At 47.3% G+C, this 18,355-nt stretch overlaps 1 long non-coding RNA gene across 1 annotated transcript; it reads right to left on the bottom strand.

The window, feature by feature from the left end:
• Nucleotides 1–1,428: 1,428 nt before the first annotated feature.
• LOC125522620 (uncharacterized) lies at nucleotides 1,429–4,365 on the bottom strand. Its single transcript, XR_015611811.1, has 3 exons — nucleotides 3,844–4,365; nucleotides 2,761–2,853; nucleotides 1,429–2,123 (listed from the first exon to the last, which is right to left on the bottom strand). It is a non-coding gene; the product is annotated as an uncharacterized LOC125522620 (long non-coding RNA).
• Between the last annotated feature and the right edge of the window lie 13,990 nt (nucleotides 4,366–18,355).

Below are 18,355 nucleotides of genomic sequence, written 5' to 3'. Positions count from 1 at the left end.
ACGGCGCCAGAAAAGAGTCTTGATGACCCACAAGTATAGGGGATCTATCGTAGTCCTTTCGATAAGTAAGAGTGTCAAACCCAACGAGAAGCAGAAGGAAATGATAAGCGATTTTCAACAAGGTATTCTCTGCAAGTACTGAAGTAAGTGGTAACAGATAGTTTTGTAATAAGGTAAATTGTAACGAGCAACAAGTAACAAAAGTAAATAAGGTGCAGCAAGGTGGCCCAATCCTTTTTTTAGCAAAGGACAAGTCGAAACAAACTCGTATAATAGGAAAAGCGCTCCCGAGGACACATGGGAATATCGTCAAGTTAGTTTTCATCACGTTTATATGATTCGCGTTCGATACTTTGATAATTTGATATGTGGGTGGACCGGTGCTTGGGTGTTGTTCTTACTTGAACAAGCATCCCACTTATGATTAACCTCTATTGCAAGCATCCGCGACTACAACAAAAGTATTAAGGTAAACCTAACCATAGCATGAAACATATGGATCCAAATCAGCCCCTTACGAAGCAACGCATAAACTAGGGTTTAAGCTTCTGTCACTCTAGCAACCCATCATCTACTTATTACTTCCCAATGCCTTCCTCTAGGCCCAAATAATGGTGAAGTGTTATGTAGTCGACGTTCACATAACACCACTAGAGGCTAGACAACATACATCTTATCAAAATATCAAATGAATACCAAATTCACATGACTACTCATAGCAAGACTTCTCCCTTGTCCTCAGGAACGAACGTAATTACTCACAAAGCATATTCATGTTCATAATCAGAGGGGTAATAATATGCATATAGGATCTGAATAAGGATGGCAATGGGTCGGATTTGGATCGGGTTGAACAATCTCAAATCCATATCCATGTCCATGAAGACAGTCTTTGCCCGCCCATGAAAAAATCCATGGGTGAAAAATTGTGTCCATGTCCAAATCCGATGGATATCCATACCCATTGGATATCCATTGGGTCCTCTCGAGACATATAAATAAGACATAACACAATATTAACATAAACTCTTCCATTCTGCACCTCGTGGTAGGCTAGGCTTCACTTATGGTAAATCAACATCCACTAACAACCTAAGATCGTTTAGTATTTTTCTAACAGATGAGAATGACGAGTCATTTAAGGAGGTAAAAATAAGGGAAGGGGTGTTGGATTATGTTACAGAGGGGATTGAATGTCAACTAAAAAAAGTTACTATGGGGATTGTGTAGTTTCTTATGCATGTTTTAGATAAAAAAGTGTAAAATTGTTGTGGGACATATGACCGTGGAGCAAGGATAGCAGATTTTCCCCCATTAAGTCATACTATCGGGTCAGGTTTGGGTATATCCATGGGTACAAGATTATATCCATGCCCTATCCATGAACAATCGGGTCGGGTTTGGGCGCCGCCCATGGACACAAAAGCATATCCAAACCCTATCCATTCAGGTCGGATATCCATGGATATCCATGTCCATGGATAAAATTGCCATCCTTAGATCTGAACATATAATCTTCCACCAATTAAACCAACTAGCATCAACTACAAGGAGTAATCAACACTACTAGCAACCTACTAGCACCAATCCCAGACTTTGAGACAAGAATTGGATACAAGAGATGAACTAGGGTTTGGAGATGAGATGGTGCTGGTGAAGATGTTGATGGAGATTGCCCTCTCCCGATGAGAGGAGCGTTGGTGATGACGATGGTGATGATTTCCCCCTCTGGGAGGGAAGTATCCCCGGCAGATCAGCTCTGCCGGAGCTCTAGATTGGATCCGCCAAGGTTCCGCCTTGTGGCGGCGGAGTCTCGTCCCGAAAGGTTGCTTCCTATTTTTTTCTCATCGAAAGACCTCATATAGGAGAAGATGGGCATCGGAGAGCCACCAGGGGGCCCACGAGATAGGGGGCGCGCCCTAGGGGGGAGGGCGCGCCCCCCACCCTCGTGAGCAGGGTGTGGGCCCCCTGGCCTTCATCTTTGGCGTGGATTTTTCTTTATTTCTTCTAAGACGTTCCATGGAGTTTCAGGACTTTTGAAGTTGCGCAGATTAGGTCTCTAATATTTGCTCCTTATCCAGACCAGAATTCCAGCTGCCGGCATTCTCCCTCTTTATGTAAACCTTGTAAAATAAGAGAGAATAGCCATAAGTATTGTGATATAAAGTGAAATAACAGTCCATAATGCGATAAATATCGATATAAAAGCATGATGCAAAATGGACATATCAAACACCAAGGGGAAAACCCGAGGAATCACCCCCGGTGAATCCCACTCGATGGTATCATCAAGGTGAACGTAAGAGGATCCACCCTCGAGGTTCACATTTGATGGGTTGCACGACAGAGCCGTAACGGAAGTGGTTAAGGAGGAAATCACCCTCGATGACCTCGACCGTATAGCTACACTACAGAGATCTCATCAGGAGTGATGTAAGAGGTTCCACCCTCGGCACTCGATGGTAACTCTGCATAGTCGTACAACTAGGGGGTGATGTGCGGTGTCGGGGCCTGGATGTCGATCACGTTGATTGAGTCATCGAACATAAGCGAGGCAACTGGGACAAGGTGGGGTCACTAATGGATCTCTAACCAACCTATACTAAGCAGTTTAAGATAAGCAGGTAAGGTATAAAAGCAGGTAACAACAACAGGCTATGCATCAGAGTAGGATCATACAGAAAGCAGTAGCAGTTCTAATGCAAGCATGAGAGGGAAAGAAATAGGCGATTTCGGAATGCTCAAGGGGGGTTTGCTTGCCTGGAAGCTCTGCTGAAAAGGAAGAAGGGTCGTTAATAGTGTAGTCGAACTCCGGAGCTGCGTCGGTCTTGGGGACTGCGTCGGTACCGGGGTCTACCGAGAGAGAAGAGGTGGAACATAATAAATATCAGAGCAAACAATGCATCACAAAGCAATACTAGCAAAACGTTGCGCTGGGGGCGAACTAACGCAGTGCTACACGTTGCAGGCGAAGCGGGAATTTAACTAGAACGTTTTCCCAGTTTCGGACATGTGTCAGACAGATGAACCAGAGGGAAAGGTTCCATGTTTGCAGTGCTGGAGGCATCTGACAGGTATGTGGATAGCGTATTCGGTTTCTCTCATTTTTCTGATCAACTTTCATATATAAATTAATTTCATCCGAGTTACGAATTATTTTATATTAATTTTTCAAGTTTTAACAACATTCTGAAATTATTTTTAAAATCAAAAAACTACCATAAAAGGGATGGGTGCACCCGATGCAGTGCACCCAACAATGTGCTGTGGGGCTGACAGTGGACCAGCGGGGCCCAGTTGACCCAGTCAACATTGACTAGTCAAGGGGTGAATAATGTAGGCGGGTCCCACACCTCATTGACTCTATTTTAACAGTTTAATTAAATTGGAATAACTATAGGGGGTGGACCACATGTAAGTGGCTATTAGGAGGGGGTTAGCTCTAATTAACTTGTTTAGGCTCTAATTAAATTCGACGGGACCCACACACCATTGACCCAGCCGGGCCAGGCGTGGTTGCGCACGCGCGCGTACAGAGAGGCTCGGGCCGCCAGGAGCAGCGGCGGATCGGCCGGGCACGGCGGGGCGGGCTCGGTGCGAGAGGCGGAGGACAGGGGCGCTGGCTGCAGGAGGCGACAGCGAGCGCGCCGGAACGCGGCGGGGTCGGTCGCGGAGCGCGGCGGGGCGGACTAGCGCGGGCACTCGTGGCGGGCTCGGCGGGGAGCGCGGCAGGCACGGCCCCGATGCAGCAACAACACGGCCAGGCCGCATGGGGGCGCTGCTGGGGCGAGGTCCAGTGGCGCGCGAGTAGGGGGAGAAGGGGGTAGTGGAGGAGGAGCTCACGGGAGACTCGACAAGGCTTGTAGCGAAGAGGTGCAGCAGATCGGTGGCGGCGTTCGTCGGAGCCCGGAGTGGACGCTGCAGTCGATCCGCTCGATGTAGGACTTCCCGGCTCCCGCTGCTGGGTGTGGAGGACGAGGTCGTAGCTGACGTGGCCCCTAGTCAACCCGAGGAGGCAGGGGAACGCCGGTGGCCACGGTGATGAGGGCAACGCGGCAGCGAGGCATCGAGATGCTTCGGGTTCGAGCGGAGGATCGAATGGAAGGGGAAGAAGGAGATAGGGTTCGATCCAGGGGCTCGGGTCGTTCTTATCCTCCGCTAGGAGACGGCGGGGAGGAGCGGATGGCCGCCCCGTGGCTAATCCGTCCATGGACGATGCACGGTCGTCCACCGCAGTCTGTGAACAGAGAACGAAGAAGACAGAGGGGAGGAGTTGGGTTGGGCCGGTCCGGTGGGCTATGGCCCAGGGGAAAACAAGGGGGGTTGTTTTCCTTTTTTTTACTAAACTATAACTTATGTTTCTGTTTTAGTTAATGTGGTGCATTTTCTTTTCATACCATTTGAATTTTGTTAACCGTGAAACCTGCCACATAAATACTTCGTATTATTCTAGAATGGCACAAAAGTTTGGAGCTGATTTGAGTCCAATTAAATTGTATTTGGATTTAAATGGGTATCTTAGGTCACGTTGCTTTAGTTTTAAAATGGTTATGACCTCTTTAAATATTCAACAGAGGTTGATTCATACATGAAAAATAGTTGGTGGATATTTCGACCCAGCAAACATTTTCAATTTACTGACTGAAGAATCAATTCTTGACTTTTTATTTGAATTTTGAATTTGAACTAGGAAAGGGAACAAAATGAAGTTTAGCGAAACCGATCATGATGACATGGCCACCATTAGGGGGAGATTACTGTAGTATGATACTGGGGGTGTTACAAATCTCCTCCACTACAAGAAATCTCGTCCCGAGATTTAAGTGGGGAAGTAAAGAGTAACTTCGGGAGAACTGACCCTTATAGGGTTAATTATCTGATGAACAATGGGAATGTGGCAGAAGTATCTCTCGAGTTGAAACTTAAGAAAACATCGAGAGCAAAATATGAAGGTACAATAGGAAGTTTCAAGCGAATGGACAAACGATCGATACCTGAACAGAGTGTGAGAAGGGGGTTCAGAGCATCGGGAATATATCATTTCTCGGATGGTGGCTCGTGACAACACACGAAGCCAAGAGCAAATGATACTTCGGAATAAAGGATATACAGGAGAGCACTACAAAAAAAAGACACATTTGTGACATTTTGGGCTGAATGAATTTTTTTTGTCATACATATGACACTTCTATGACGATAATTGTGACAAAACCCGGTATCATCATAGATGTGGTGGGCTCCTACTTCTATGAAAAAAATCATGACAGAAAATGGGCTTTTCATCATGGGCGGGCCGGAGACGCAGCTGCATGACATTCTTTGGACCGTCCATGACGGAAAAAACTGTGGTAGAAGCGAGGGGGAGGAAAAAATTTCGGGAAGTTCCCGGTTACGGTGGGAGGTCGGGGGCCGAGCGATGCGCGTTTCTCTCATACACATACGCGTGTGTGTGCGAGGCGTCGGCTCTAACTGAACCCGAGCGAGGCGTTGGGCTCTAACTGAACCCGAGCGATTGCACTGCAGGCTACGCGTTACTGAACCCGAGCGATCGATCGATGGCTGTTAACTGAACCCGATCAACTGATTCCTTCACTACTACTGCTAACTGAAGCCGATCGATGGGATGAACAGTGAGCGTTGCGGGGGGGGGGGGGGTTGGATGAACAGTGAGCGGTGGTGTTGCCTCTGGATGAACAGGACCCCGTGGTGTGGTGGAGAGCTAGATGAACAGTAGACGGTGGAGGGGTGCCCGTGGAGGGGTGGATGAACAGGACCCCATGGTGTGGAGGGCTGGATGAACAGTAGACGGTGGAGGGGTGGTTGAACAGGACCCCGTGGTGTGGAGGGCTGGATGAACAATAGACGGTGGAGGGGTGCCCGTGGAGGGGTGGTTGAACAGGACCCCGTGGTGTGGAGGGCTGGATGAACAGTAGACGGTGGAGGGGTGGTTGAACAGTAGCCGGTGGAGTAGTGCGCGGTGGAGGCTGGATGAACAGGAGCCCGTGGAGGCTGGATGAACAGGAACCCGTGGAGGCTGGAGGAGGTCGACGGTGGAGATCAACAGTATCCCGTGGAGTCCCGTTTTGCGGTACGCCACACCCCTCCCGATGAACAGGACCCCGTTTCGACCGTAGCGCTCCAACACAAGTCCGTTTCCTTCGTTTTGCGGTACGCCACACCCCTCCCGATCAACAGGACCCCCGTTTCGATCGTAGGAGGTCCGTTTCCTCCGTTTTGCGGTACGCCACACCCCTCCCGATCAGTAGGACCCCCGTTTCGACCTTAGGAGGTCCGTTTCCTCCGTTTTGCGGTACGCCACACCCCTCCCGATGAACAGGATCCCGTTTCGAACGTGGCCGGTCGAACACAAGGCCGTTTCCTCCGTTCTGCGATACGGCAGGCCTCGTTTCCATCGCCTGTTTCGTCCAAGCCCTCCCGATGAACACGACGCATTCCATTGCCTCCCCATGAACACGACGCATTCCGTTGCCTCCCCATGAACACGACGACGATGTTGTTTCTCCGTTCCGACCCAGCCATGTACACGAGCCCTGGCCGTACGGATGCGCGAGTAGGCGTTCGAGACCCCGCCCGTATGTACACATGCGTGGCCGTATTTTCTTTCTTGCACCCTAACCGCTGTACATACGTGTACATGCTACGTGCGCGCCTCTACTATGACACGTGCGCGCCTCTACATCGACCAGTATATATGTACGTACATGTTCACGACCAGAATGACAACGCTACGTACGCTTCGACTAGGTGGGTCCCGACTGTCAAGCACTTCATTGCGTGCGAAGATGTAGCTGGTGGGTCCCAGCAGTCAGGGGGGTGAATCGTTTTTTTTTGCCCGGACGCACTTCCTTGCATGCGAAGGTGTAGCTGGTGGGTCCCAGCAGTCAGGGAGGAAACGTTTTTTTGTGAAATACGGTGGCCCGTCCGGTGGGTCCCCGCTGTCAGTTGGAGGAATAATTATTTTGCACGTAATAAGGAGGCACTTCCTTGCTGCGGCCGTGGACCCAGCTGTCAGCCTCTCCACGTACAGTCCACGTCCGATGGAAGTCGTTCCTTAACCACGTTGACCACGCCGCGCCGAGAGCACCAGGGCAGTGGACGACGGCGAGGCCTAGGAAGGGGACGACGGGGAGCCGGGGAAGACGCGACAGTGGAAGCCCGTGCGGAGAGGAGTACGAGGGTTCACTGGTTCGGCTGCAGTGTGAGGCTGCCGTCTCCGTAGGGCCTGGCCAGCGGTGGGAATAGTAGGGGCGGTGAGGCCTCCGCGGCAGCACAGCCATCCACGAGAGGCAGGAGCATGCGGCACGACCGGCGCTGCTTTGGGCGGCTGGAGTAAGAAGACCAGAGGTTGAAGAAGCACTATGGCCGTTGGATGGACATTGTACGGTCTCTGGAGCTAGAATCGTTCATATTGACTAAAGTTAACAAAGGCCCTCGTCCCAGTCAACTTAGTAGGCCCACAAGTCAGCCTCCCACCATGGTGGGTCCCAGCTAGCAGGGGGAGTATTCATTTTTTTGTGCGTAATAAGGAGGCACTTCCGGTGGGTCCGAGCTGACAGCGGGGGGAACGTTTTTTTTTGCGAAATACGCTGGCCCGTCCGGTGGGTCCGAGCAGTCAGGGGGGAAACGTTTTTTTCGCGAAATAAGGTGGCCCGTCCGGTGGGTCCCTGCTGTAAGGTGGAGGAATAATTATTTTGCGCGTAATAAGGAGGCACTTCCTTGCGGCCGCCTGGACCCAGCTGTCAGCCTCTCCACGTACAGTACTCTTCCGATGGAAGTCGGTCGTTGACCACACCGCGCTGAGAGCACCAGGGCAGTGGTCTGGACGATGGTGAGGCCTAGGAAGGGGACGACACGGAGCCAGGGAAGACGCAGAAGTGGAAGCCCACGCGGAGAGGAGTACGAGGGTTCATTGGTTCGGCTGCGGTGTGAGGCTGTCGTCGCCGCAGAATAACAGAGGGTGTGGGTGAGTGGAGGGATGGCCTGGCCAGCGGTGGGAGTAGTATGGGGGCGGTGAGGCCTCCGCGGCAGCACAGCCGGCCACGGGAGGTAGGAGCAGGCGGCACGACCGGCGCTGCTTTGGGCGGCTGGACCAAGAAGACCAGAGGTTGAAGAAGCACTACGGCCGTTGGATGGACATCGTATGGTCACTGAAGCTAGAAACGTTTATTATTGACTAAGTTGACAAAGCCCTTGGTACGCTCCAACTTAGTAGGACCATAGGTCAGCCTCCGAAACGGTGCGCCCCAGATGTCAGGGGGGAATCATTTTTTGGGCGGCCGAAGCTAAGAATATCCGAGATTGAAGAAGAAGCACGACATCCAACGGCCACTGCTGCTAGAACCGTGTGTTGACTATAATAAGTTGGCAAAGCCTTGTATACGCGTCAACTTATTTTTTAGGGGACGCGTCACTTAGTAGGCCCACAAGTGTGTGGCAGAGAACTTATAGCCCATTTGTGTTTTGTAAGAATGTACAGACCATTTTGGAATTCTAATGGCATTTACAACAGCTCATTTACAGTTTGTTAAAAGTACAACCCATTTTCTAGCTAGGACAATGATTAATAATTTCAACCAACCGTTGAAGACAGAATTCAATAAAATTTCCCACATTTTGATGGGCTCCGAAATATGTTTATCCCGAAATTTCTAGTCAGATTAAATATAAATTTGTATTATGTAAAAATCCAACAAAACATTGCGTGCGCAATAATGAAAATTTAAGATTTTCAAAATCCATAAATAATATTTTATAAACTAATTTCATGTTCGGTGCATTTTTTATAGTTACTGCCCAGTTTTTATAATTACATCCCATTTATTATTATTTTAAAGCCCATTTTCCTATTAAGCCTAATGCATCCCTCCTAGGAAAGATTTGCAGCCCAGCGGGGCGGAGAATAACAAGTTGACCTTGCGTGGGTATTCCTCAAAAAGACGTATAGCTAGGCTAGCCATTTTCATCTTGAAAAAATTAGTATCTGGGCTGGATATCTGGCCTGGGCTAGACGGGCCACAGCCCGCCCAGTTAATACCCTGCTCTCCTCTGAACAACAACGAAATCATCGCCAAGAAAAACTCTGTAGTGCTCACGCCTCAAAAACACAAATACTGCTCGAGCTGCTTGGTCCCAGCTGTCGGCCGCACCTTGTGCAATTCTCTCGTTTATATTGACTACATAGGTTGACAATGGTGTGGGACCGTGATGTCAGGAAACTAGGAGAAATAAAAAAAATATAGTTTACATAATAAGGAGGCACTTGCGTACGTACAGCTATGGCCCTAGTGGGTCCCTAGTGTCATCCAGTCAAAATAAAGTCATCTCCTGAATCCTCATGTTCGTTGACGATGTTAACAATGCTCGGCGCCACAGCGAGCGCAACAACTCGAAGGACAACAGAGAGGGCCTCGCGGGCCCTACGAATGGTCTGATACAGCACCCGCTACTCATTCAGGAAGCCAGGATCATCGGACACCTATGAGCACCTTCGAGAAACTGAGACGGCATGAAACGGTAAGGCCGCGCTTGGGAGCTCTGGTTTATTTCAAACCTATATTAACATACAAGTGTAATTTACTCGTCATCGAAAACAACGCGTAAAATACAGGCGTAATGAAACCAAGGGCCCGAGGTGTGTAAGTAAAACCGGCGGGTTACGCGTGTAATTTGAGAGACCAGTATATATTTTACGAGCACTGCTATATGGACGACATTACTAGATGATACATGCACGACGTGCGTATCATGCCATCCATGGGCAAGGCTGAAACATCAGCTAACGGCTGGATTAGCAATCGTCTGAGTGTCGTTCAGCGTTTTTATCGTGTGTCAAGTACTTCCAATATTTTACTAGTCGAAATCGACCAACCAAGCGCCTTCGCCCGAGACCATCTGCTTTAATTTACAAGCGTCAGTTTTACAAGCGGTTTTGGTTGGTAAACGACGATCCAATCACGTCCTAATATCATGAGTTGGTCGGAATATCATATGGTTTCACGTCTAACCTACCCGACTTGTCGTATAGGCTATGAATGAAACATCGGACGATGAACTTCTTAAGCACGGAAACAACAGAAGAGGATGATCTTCTTAACAAGCAAATCACTGGCATTAGATCGACATGCAAAACAATACGAAGCATTATTCTCGGGAGACACGGTGAACAGCTCGTGATGCCGCAAGCCACAACATTCCAAGCTCAACTTTGCAATCATACACAAGGCCTGGCATTACATAGACAATATTCAGAACAAACTCTTAACACAGGAATATCTCAGCAGAGTAACTATTTACTTCTAAACTGAACACGGGAATAGGAAAAAACACTCGACACTGATCACTGCAAGGGCGTCCCACTCAAAAATATCAAATGCATGTCTTCTGGCTAACATCAATGAGCAAATTTTGACAAGGTTTTCCAATTCCAATATATTAAACTAACGTCTTCTTGCTAACATCAATGATTAAACTTTGACAAGCTTTTCCCATTCAAAATATGTAATGCCTATGATCGTGGAGTCCTGTCGTAGCTTTTGTACTTGTTTGGGTACTTTTTGCCCAGGGCACTCCACGTGTTGTTAAATTGCCAATGGTCTCTGCAGACTAGTCATGTCACCGGTGTCTAATAATACTCTGTAAAGCTTCTCGGTCATTCCTTCTATAATGTAGCGCAAACAGTGACTGCTTCTTTCTGCAAAGTGGAACGACCAACTAGACCCAGTAATGCAGCAGTTTGCCTTACACATTGGCTCCTTTTGTGCAGTTCAACTAAAATCGAAGTCGGAATAAAACCGAGCTTTAATTTTGATATCCCTGTAAGCAACAATAGGTATAAGGTAAATAATTACTAAGAAATAATGGTTGATGACTTGTACTCCCAGAAGAAAAGCATCTACTGATCTACTTTATCTTAATGGGAAACAAAGCAGGAGAGTAGCAATTCTCCATCAGTGTGATTCATTCATATTGACTGAGACATTATCTTAACAATGCCTTGTTTCAACATGTATAAAGAACGACAAAGCTTATAAAGGGGGTGATGCTGAATTTGTTGTAACAAAGCAACAAGCATCATGTCTGGGCTGGTCCCATTTTTGTTCACTACTTAATGGGAAAAGACAACAATACAATAGCTTCAATTCATCATTTATTTAAAATAGTACCAATACAAGTAGCACAACATCTCAAAACACACTGCACGATCATGTGGATGAAGGCAAGTACCAACCTGTCATGACGCACACAAGATCACGTACGAATCTGCCAACACGAATAGGAAATCCAATCTCGTTTTGTGCAGTTGCACTGAAATCAAGCAAAGTGTTTTGCGTAGCGAAGCAAAATTTCACAATAGCAACAAGTTGAATAGATATCCCTGTATAAACAGAGGCAAAAAAGGAATCAATTACTGGCTAATAAAGGAGGATGAAACATGCGGCCACAAAAATGGTAATCCCGACAATCCCTAACAAGTGTTGCAGTGTTGAAATAAGATTCAATAGTTAATTCTGAGAGTGGCATCAATTACTGGCTTATAAAGGGGGTGATGCTGAATTTGTTGTAACAAAGCAACAAGCATCATGCCTGGGTTGGTCCCATTTTTGTTCACTACTTTAATTGGAAAAGACAGCAATACAATAGCTTCAATTCATCATTTATTTAAAACAGTACCAATACAAGTAGCACAACATCTCAAAGCACACTGCACAATCATGCGGATGAAGGCCTGTACTGACCTTTCATGAGACGACCAACATAAAATATGAATCTACCAACACAAATAGGAAATCCAATCAAGTTTTGTGCAGTTGCACTGAAATCAAGCAAAGTTGCCGGTGTGACATTTAAGTTTTCTATAGAAACAAGTTGAATAGATATCCCTGTTTTAAGAGGCAAAAAAGAAAACAATTACTGGCCAATAAAGGAGGATGAAACATGCGGCCACAAAAAGAAGCATCTACCTTATCTTGATGGAAAACAAAGTATAGGATAGTAGCATTTCTAAAACGGTTGCATTGATTCATATTAACAGAGAAATTCTTTTAAAACAGATCAGTAGTTAATTCTGAGATTAACAACATCAAAATAGTTGCATGGGACATGCCAGCACCATGTGCGTCCACACGTATAAATGGGTGATGCAGAGTATGTAGCCAAGCAGCATATATGCGCTGGTCCCATATTTGTTCTCTTTGAACCTTGTTCCTATGTGAGGGCAGCAAATCTAGTCGTGCACAAACTACCCGACCCCCCAGTTTCTTTCCCTTTTCAACAAAGAGATCGGTTCCTTACAGATGTGTGTACTGGGTTACCCCCTTTTTCCCTTTTCGACCTACAAAGCGGCTGGATAGCCAGTCTATACTACTTTCTGCCCCTCCTTTCCTCATTGAACCACGTCCTAGATTCTTGCTCCAGCCCACCGCACCCTTCTTTCCTCTTTGAACCAAGACCTAGATTCGACTACAGATCGAAAAAGATCCACATGCAGCTAGAGCAACGACGGTTTCAAAGAAACTTATACCTTAGGGTCGTCGGGATGTGGCAAGGCGTGCGGCGGGAGGCCGGATTTGCCCACACTACGTACGGCAGCGAGGAAGAAGGGGTCGGTGGCCCTCCCGCACAGGCGCTGGGTGAAAGAGAACAGCGCAGCCGGCAGTGGATTGCCTCCCTCGCCGAAGGCGATAGAGTGAACGCTGCACCTCCTCCCCTTCCCGGTGCGACGGGATACGGACGCCTCCTTCACCAGCTGTGAGGGGGGAGAGAGAGACAAGAGGCCAACGCAGTCTTGTTTAGATCTGGTGAAGAGAGGGTGAGAGACTGTGAATATAGAAAACCCTAGCAAATGAACGCTGAGCCTCCAGCGTGTAACATATATGTAGTGCCGCGAGCGTGTGGAGAGTGCAAACCCTAGCAAACAAGCACTGAGGCTCCCGCTTATATATATACTACTGTAGTACGGACTGAGCTCCGGTGCCTTCACTACACCTGCTTTTGGTTGTATGACAGGTGATCCAGCCACATTTTGGGCCCACCTATCGTAAAACCCTAGCGAAAATTGCACCAACATGAAAGACGACTGCGTCTCCAACGCAACCAAGGTGAACTGACGAAGGATATCATCTTTGTGCGTAACAAGCAAAGAGCACTGATGGAAGACAACTTGTTTTTCGTCGAAAATCGATCAGCTTCACCAGCAGACGCAACCATGAGGCACAACCATGAGCATCGATAGGTCATCGTGGTGATGCATCATCCATTTGGCATCAAGTTTGGGTGAGGCACCTAAGAAGTTCGATAAATCCTCACTGTGGTCTGTTTCTTCTTAGTAATCAAGCTCGAGGAAGGAAGAACCACGTGGCAGAGGACAGTGAGGCGGAACAACAATGGCCATCCAATTTTGTGCAGTTCCACTAAAATTGAGGAAGACATGCCCGGGTATGGAGATATGCATCGCTGTTTCCAAAAATATAAAAAAAGGGTTAGCAACGACATCTCAATTGTCAATAAGAATTAATGAAAAGTACACCAACAAACAGAAGCATCATAATTATCTTCATGGGAACTAAACCAGGATACCCGAGAAAAAAACATTTCTTCATTTAACCAGTGATAGTACTACCACCATATGGACAATGACCGCACAAGCACCATGTATTTTTTGCCGAAACAACATGTATAACTCCACCGAGGCATAAATCAGGACAACTTTTTGAGTGGCATTTCCTCTATAATAGTACTAGTAGGTGATGTTGGACCAGCCGACGAACCCTAGCTACTATGCATGGGGAGCTGGGGAGTAGTCGCATAGAAGAAAACCCGCACGCAGCGACCTGGGGAGCTGGACCAGTACAAGAAGTTATACCTCAGGTGGGCGAGATGTCGTTTAGGCGGGTGGGCGGGATCTGCCCACACGACGGCAGCGAACAAGGGCGCGGAGGATCTTCGTCCACGCCAGCGTCGGCTTCGAGAGGACGGTGCGCATCGGCTTCCTCCGTCGCCAACGGCGACAACGTCAACGCTGCACCTCCTCACCTCCCGCAGCGGACGGGATTCGGTCGGATCTGTGACCACCGATGAGGAGAGAGATAGAGTGGACACTGTCATCTTGTTTTGATATGGAGAGGGTGAGAGAGCGAGACGCGAGAAACTCTATCAAACAAGAGGCTATAGTGGAGTAAAAAAATCTCTCCATAGCAGTGGTTTTAAATAGAATACGCGTGTTCCCGGAAAAAAGAAACAAAAACTGGCGGACAATTTTTTAAGGGTCTGTCTAGGACACGTCTAGATGTGACATAGTTATGTCACATATAAGTTGATGTCCACTCTGTTTGTGGTCTTTTCCTAGTTTTTTTTGTTTCTTGTTGCTACATTATGTACTTGTGGGAGCTTAGATGTGATATCCTTAAATAACATCTAGATGTGAATTAGAAAAACTGATTTTCTAACGTACCAAGAAAGAAAACTCGATCAAAAACACACCCCCGCTTCCAGGTCGCGAGAGTCGTCGCGCACACACACATAGACATAGACATGCATATCCGTGTTTACGTAAAATTCCATTTCCATCTCCAATCATATTTGTCCAACTGGCACATTATTTACGTTGTTAATTATATACGCAGCAATATTAACGTACAACATCTCTTGTTTGCGCACGTCCGGACCGCTGCCACGACCGGTCCTGACCAACCCGAACCCTCTTCATCACCCGTGCGTGCTTCCCGTCCGAAACGGTCAGTGCCGCATTCATGCCCGGCCAGAGCGGACGCGACCTCTCACTAGCGCCGGCATTGATTGCAGCGCGCTGGCCGAGAGAGCGTCGCCCGCGCCACTTCTGGGTGCACGCGGCTGCTCCGCATTCAAAGGTCGCAATAGCCGGCTACAACATGCGCGATCTCTTCCAGTAGTAAGTTCTTGGGAGTCCATGCTACAGCTAGCTGTCCTCCCACAACTCGTCAATCTCTTCCAGTAGTGCTAGTACTCCATGGCGCGATCCATCGACAAGCAGGCGGGAAAGTTATGGTATACTACTCGGTTTGGGGTAAGTGGCATGCTGAGCGACCGTGTGGGGTCGAGCCGTGGAGGAGGGTGAGACACAAACATGACAGACGTGATTTAAACGTTGGTTTTGCTTGATGGCACGATCCAACGAAACGAAACGTTGGTTTCTCTCCGTTTCCATTTTTCTCCGGAAAAACGGAAACTTTTCCACTCCATTTTCATTCCTATTCCAAGGTTGCCCCGTTACAACATTCCATCAAATACAAAGGAAAACTAACACGCATGCTGATGCATCTCAATGATTCATATATCATAGCCAATATTTACTTCACAACTAAAGAAAAAAGTTGTGAGAGCGTGTACGATAGAAAAACTACTAATGGGGTCACTACGACTTAAACCCTAAACCCTAAACATGATTTAATTTCCTGGCCAGGTAGAACCTGTCGAAGGAATGTGCTAGAGGGAGATTCTTTAGTGAAAATGTTAGCAACAATAGAAGCGACACTCTTTGGTTCTCCACCTTCTGGTACCTCTTGTTCCATAGCACTTTCCATGCCGGGAAGGAAAGACGGCTGGCACCCTCGGATCATACGATACTTTTGTGCAGTTCCACTAAAATCGACCTGAGCATCCCTGATGGCAAAGATATTGAAGAAATGTGATTAGAATAATATTACTGGCACTAGTTCATGAGACATAAACTCATCACAAATAGAAGCCGGTAGAAGTAGAGAAAGATCGGCATGGAGATGGAGCTACGGCAGTGGAGCAAGCCGGCTCCAAAAGGAAGATGGACTACCTGGGACGTCGGGCTGTAGCTAGAAGGGCGGTTGGGACGCGGCATCGGCCCATACCGCGGTGACCCCTGATTGGGACGCACCGACTATGGGTTTTCTCCCTCGCCGATGTCGACCGCGTCTACGCAGAACATTGTTCCCTTCCCCCAGCTGCAGGATCAAGCCCGTCGTTCTATGCTTGTGAAGAGAGCAACCTAAGCAAGCAGGCTTGTAGCTTAGGCTCCTGCTAGTGTATATATAGTGGTTTTCTTTTTCTCTTCATATCAACCATTTTATATTGCGTACGTGTCATTCAAGAGTGAAATGATGGTTGCTTCTTCCGACTAACTTACTGTGTGATTTGACTGCTCCTTAGTGGCCCCTACACGTACCCCCCCTGTGTATGCAACAGTCACACATACACATGGATGCAAAAACACATGCGACGCCCTAATGCATGCATGTCCGAGCACACGACGGAACACACACGGTCACGCTCAAGTGCTCAACCTACATGTGCATGCACACACATACTCAATCAGGATGAGCTAGTGACCGTATGAACACCGAAAAATATATATATTGAGCGCAATGAGCGTATTATGAAGTCCATTGACCGTATTTTTATAAATATACAGTGAGAGACAGTGTATTTATCTTGTTTGAAATTAAGCCATATTAACCGGAGAGTAGGCAGCATGGACTAGCATTACTTTGCTGTGTCCCGTCAACTTGTCGAACGAGGAGAAGGTTGCAGGACGGGAGAAGCTTGCGCGCGGTGGCTCGCAGGACAAGGAGAAACTTTTGACTAATGCAAGCTCTCCCTCGCTCGGGCGGTGGACGTGCAACGGTTAATTCGGTGTCAGATTGCCAGAAGCATACACTATACTACTAGTGCTATTATTGTTCGACTTCTCGAACAGCCAAGCGCAAAGTTTATTAGTACTACTACTATAGTCCTATACTAGTACTAGGAACCGGATGGAGGAGCGTTTGCACTCTTATTATAATTCTGAAATGTGATAAAGCAATCTTCAACACATTTGGTTCTCTTCGAGGGTTCTCGCATGTGATAATGGAAGTTGATTGCATGGAACACTCGCCGCAATTCTCGCTTAATTCTGGCTCATATCCTGTTACAAATAGTAGCGCTCAGTAATATTTCCTCTTTTTTGTTATTCAGCATGTAAACAGGTCAGCAAACCTTGCGGCGCATCTTCGTGCGAACCGTGCTTGCTGCACTTTGAATGTGGCCGAGAGCTGGCTTGATGAAACACCTCGCTTCCTACTTCTTTTTTGTGGGATACCTCGCTTCCTAGTAACCAGTGTCTTGGCTGATCATCCTAAGAATGCTTATATATGAATAAATCTCTCTCATTTACCTGCAAAAAAGATTAAGCCATATTAACCGGAAAGGAGGGAGTATGGACTAGCACTACTTTTTGGTGTGTCCAGTCAACTCGCAGAACAAGGAGAAGCTTGCAGGACAAGGTGAAGCTCGCTTACGCCTTTTGACTAATGCAACCTACCCTCGGTGGACATGCATCAGTCCATTCGGTGTCAGATTGTCAGAGGCATACACTATAGTACCCAACATGCGGAGTACCATAATTGTTCGACTTCATGAAGGGGCGAAGAGCCAAGCACAGTAGTACGCGTACTTGGTTTTGCACCTTCATACTACTCCACCCTCCGTCACAGTTTACAGGGCGCGCTTCATTATGATGCATTTCTCTCAATGCATTTCCACCACCAGAGAGACTTTAGACGCGTTTGGTTTAATGCTCAATTAATTAGGGCGTGGTAACCGCAATCAAGTCCACAATTTTCTCTCCATGTACTATACTACTATGGAGTGCATGCATGTGTGTACCCGGGGTGGAAGCACTGCATGCATGTGTGTACGCATTATTCCCTCTAGTAATAGACGCCGTGCTATAACTACCAATGCTATTTTTCAGGCCGATCGCTAGTCGCCTTGGTCCCACAGCTTTTTTTCTTTTTTTGGAAGCGCGCTTTATAAACAGTGACGGATGGAGTAGTATGAGCGGATTCAAAGAAGAGCGTATTGATGGTTGCTTCTTCAGAGCAACTTACAGTGGGAAAGGTGGGGCTTATGATTTGACTGCTCATTACTCACTATTAATGCGGCGCAACGACCGGGTTGAGTCTCCCATGCGGTTGTGCACTACCCCCTCGGTTCTTAAATATACTCCGGAGTATTTGTCTTTCTAGAGATTTCAATGAGTGACTACTCAAATATTTGTCTTTTTAGAGATTTCAAATATACTGGCACATACGAATGTATATAGCCATATTTTAGAGTGTAGATTCACTCATTTTGCTCCATATGTAGTCACTTGTTGAAATCTCCGTTAAGACGAATAGGATATTTAAGAACGGAGGAAGTACACATACGAAGCAAAATGAGTGAATCTACACTCTAAAATATGCCCGTTTGAAATTTGTAAAAAGACAAATATTTAGGAACGAAGGAGTATAATTTTGTGCATGGCACATGGACCCGGATGATGAAGAGGCTTCTGGCAATGCTA

The sequence above is a fragment of the Triticum urartu genome, chromosome 7A (assembly GCF_056163025.1).
Source record: "Triticum urartu cultivar PI428250 chromosome 7A, HENAU_Tu73, whole genome shotgun sequence".
Taxonomy (NCBI): Eukaryota; Viridiplantae; Streptophyta; class Magnoliopsida; order Poales; family Poaceae; genus Triticum; species Triticum urartu.
Note: the sequence above shows the minus strand (reverse complement) of the source record. Positions and strands in the feature narration are given on the sequence as shown.